This window comes from Gymnoscopelus microlampas (assembly GCF_963454915.1).
Source record: "Gymnoscopelus microlampas genome assembly, chromosome: 13".
NCBI lineage: Eukaryota > Metazoa > Chordata > Actinopteri > Myctophiformes > Myctophidae > Gymnoscopelus > Gymnoscopelus microlampas.
In genome coordinates this window covers 24,372,258-24,376,510 of record NC_139950.1, presented here as the reverse complement: position 1 = coordinate 24,376,510, position 4,253 = coordinate 24,372,258, and positions in this window count along the sequence as shown.

Genomic DNA, 4,253 nt, shown 5'->3' with positions numbered 1-4,253 from the left:
TCTTGCGTCAGACCTATCATCTGGCCCACATGGAATCTGGGGACACAGCACTCAATGGCTGTGGTGTTTTTGGTCAGTAAAAGAAAAAAGTAGAAAATGTGCAAATTTCACACAGATGTATTCCTTTTGTCTTCTAATCTAACGTGTACTAGCAGCATTTAGTGCTGCATAAATAGGGTGAGAGTTTTAGACACTCTTCACACAAACAAGAGACCCATGGTGTGACAGTGTCATCCAAACAGAAGCTGCTGCCAGGCTTGTTGCACAATGGTTTATCAAAGTTCAACAAAGCTCCTTTTTTAAGGAGAGATTTGCCAGTCCATATCAAAATCGATGTAGTGAAGTAGAAATAAAATAGTCTAATAGAAAATGAGAAATACTCAAGTAAAGTAAAAAATACCTCAAAACTGTACTTGAGTACTGCACTTAAGTGCATGTATTTAGTTACTTTCCACCACTGCGAGGTATAAGTGGCAAAAGTACTGAAGTGAAGTAAAAAGTAGATTACCAGCTCAAAAATATGCTCCTGTAAGGGTCAAATTTAAATGAACACTCAGGATTTTGGCTGTAGGTGTGTTCTCTTAACTCCTACCATCTGTCCTTCTTTAGCTTTGGGAATCCGGGTTGAGGAATAAGAGGGTCAATCACACCATGACCCATAGTGAGCTATCATCTGCTTCAAATTACCTACAATTTAATTTACACTTGTATCGCACTATTTATGGTTGTGTTAATAAACAGGGCATGTGTCCCTAATCCATCATAATACCTTATGGAAATTGTTAAGTATAAATATGTAGCTCACATAAAGTGTTCACCATATGGTATTATGTAGGGTGTTGGCATTCTCCTTCAGTGACCCTTTCCCCGTGTTTGGAATTTTATTTAATCCTAAATATATTTCTTTAATATGTATGACACAAATTGCATGGACAATATTTTTTACAGGAGACACTCCCAATGTACATGAAGTTGTTTTAAAGCAGTTACTACTAACTAACTACTAGCATCACATACTGTAGTATAGATTAGGGCTGCACAATTATAGCTAAAATTATATTCCTGATGACTTTGCTTAAAGCGCTATTATGTCATTTTTGTGTGTGAATAAAATGAGTGAGTAAAATACAATGTTATCGTTGAAATACGCTTACGTTCCAGATTGCAGCTTTAACCAATCAAGCAGGAACAGAACAGAGGCTGCGCCTCAGCCCTTCTGTTCAGAACTGTAAGTAAGTCAATCTCTTTGCAGTTGCACAAACAGACATTTCTGATTCGGAGACCTGATCCAATCCAGGATGATTTACAGTAAGAGCTCCAGCAGACCCACCGCTGAGTTGGACTCTTCCAGAAGAAAGCTGGAGAGGAGGGGTGCGGGGATCGGTTCTCTTTTTGCTGCCATGCCCCCTACCCCTGCTTTGGATCAGTCTGTGTTATTACACCTGCAAGCAATGAGCCATCCAGTGAGATCTGCCTCACACTGGAGAAGAATATTGGGTTTCTCTCCCACCCTCGTTCTCTCTCTCTCTCTCACTATTCTCTCTCTCTATTCTCTTCTACACGTATACTCACTGTTCTCTTCTTCTGTTCTTTTTTATGATGTGTTTCTGAATGTACATTTTACATTCCAAGCAATTCGCTGACATCGAGAGGGAGTTCTTAATAAAAGTACCATGACACTATAACCACTTAAAACCTATATACTTTGTTGACCAGGGGTACTTCACTTTTTCTCTTTGCCCCCTGTCCGTCCGTCCGTCTGTCTGTGGCTAATCTCCGGCACCGTTGGCCGGATCCATGTTAAACTGTGCACACACACTCCCTGGATGCCAGAGCAGAACCTCTGCCCCTGATTTCCAGATTTGTCTGTTATAGTGCCACCAGAAGGCCAATTTTTGCATAATTTTCTTTTTTTATATTACTGCAACAATTTTTTTCCAAACATCATGCAAATCAGTTCACAGTATCTCTATAGTCATATGATCAAGACGGATCTGTCCGATTTTTCATATTCCATCCTGATTGGCTAAAATTGGCTTCCAACATTTGCAGGAGTGGCCTAGCCTGGTAGACCCCGCCCACTCTCTGAGTGGACTGCCCCTCTTGTCCAATCTTGTCCCTCCGTCCAATGACAGTCGGAGGTGGGGGTGGGGACCCCTTTTTGATTGGTTTAGGGAAATTCTAAACCAATTCAAATTGTTTAAAGAAATTCTAATCCCCTCCCCCTTGTAATCGCCTACACTGGAGCCAATGTCAGACTGAAGCTCCACGCAGCTTCATCACACAAAACATCAGTACACATTAGGGGTGTGCCGATACACTAATTTCACGAAACGATACGATACGATATTTGGCTCACAACTTCGATACGATTTCGATACGATACGATACGCACTTTTTTTATTATGGAAATATATGGAGGAGAAAAAAAGAAAATGCAAACAAATAATTCTGTTTTTGCATTATTCAGACATGCAAACTTGTAGCTTTTCAGCTACAATAGCCGTTTTGAATCCAAATAGTATGACACCTGACCCGAAAAAAAACATGTTGTCACTCTTTTCACTTCGGGGCCGTTTGCATGCCTGATTATTATGATTGTGTAAAAAAAAAAAAAAAAAACGATATTTCTTTTTCCCAAAACGATACATATCGTCGCGAAAACGTATCGCGATATATCGCGGGACGATATATCGGCACACCCCTAGTACACATCATCTCTATGGTCACGTGATCAAGACAGATCTGTTCGATTTGTAATATTCCATTCTGATTGGCTAAGAAAATACCACCCTTTTCACATTGGCCTATTGCGCCACCAGCAGGCCAATTTCTTTATATTACTCTTACACATTTTGTCCAAACATCACACAAATCGGTACACATTATGAGTATGTGATCAAGACGAACCTGTCAGATATTTCCTATTTCATCCTGATTGGCAATAACTTCATCAACATTAATCCCTCAACTTCTACAGATTCCACTCACCTCTATAATGAACATTGCGGCCCACAATAACCTACCTGACCTCGCAGAGACCTGTGCTCCGAGGAGCACTTTTTCTAGTTATACATACTTTTAGTCACACCTGAGAGCTGCCATTGTTGGCCACTTGAACAATTAGGGCCTTGCTCAGGGGACCTTAACAGGAGTTTTCATCCTTCAACCTTTCTCAAATATATAAATGTGTGTCTCATTTAACTTATTTTGTCTTCTTTCTTATTTCATCATTCTCTGTCTGTCTCTCTGTCTCTGTCTGTCTGTCTGTCTGTCTGTCTGTCTGTCTGTCTGTCTGTCTGTCTGTCTCTCTCTCTCTCTCTCTCTCTCTCTCTCTCTCTCTCTCTCTCTCTCTCTCTCTCTCTCTCTGTGTGTGTCTCTCTAAAATGTTTCTGTGCTTTGAACAAACCGAAAACATTTGAATATTTTCACATGCATGCACTGCATTGCAATTATATTCATAGTCCAATAAACAGTCTTTGATCAAATGGCAGTGTAGCTAAATGTATCCAGGTGTGAAAAGGTCTCTCCAAAAAACAACAATCTGCTAAGGTTAATTTCAAAAACACTCAGAAACTTCAATGTATATGATTGGCCCCCAGGCCGGGCTTTGGACATGTTAGACCTACAGGCATCGCTCAAAGTCAAGTAAAACTCTGCCAAGACAAGTCTCCATGCTCTCTCTCACTCGCGATCTGTCTTTCTCTTTTGCTTCTTCTACCTTCCCTTTGATATATTTGGACAGGCTAGAAGAAAAACTCTGGATAATAAACTTCAGAGCACATCGATTATGCCCTCGTCATGTCGTTTTCTTCCACAAACCCTTCTTCCCTTGCCAATCTCAATGTAGTAGCAGGGAGGAGGCCAGTGTTTCACAAAGGTCAGCAAGTCTTCGCAAATCCTGCCGATTGTGGTGTGGGCTGATTTTGCAGGATACCTTTGAGTGATAGGAGTGTGAGTCAGCCAGGGGGGGAGCTTCGCCCAATCCTTTGTCTCGTACGCAAGGCCAACGTTCAGCTGCTTGCTCAATATTGACTTCTAATGTATAATCTAAATAGCCGACCTACAAGCTCACAACGTGTTGCATCCGATCTGCGTTCTGAACTTGTATGTCACCGGTTTGCTTCCTAGCCCTGTGATATGTGTTATAGAACAACAACACTATTGGCTATCACCATGTTCCCTTATAGGGGCTCTGTACAAATGTGACATTCAAAAAGGCATGCTCGTTGGAAAGGGGCCAATTGTCTATT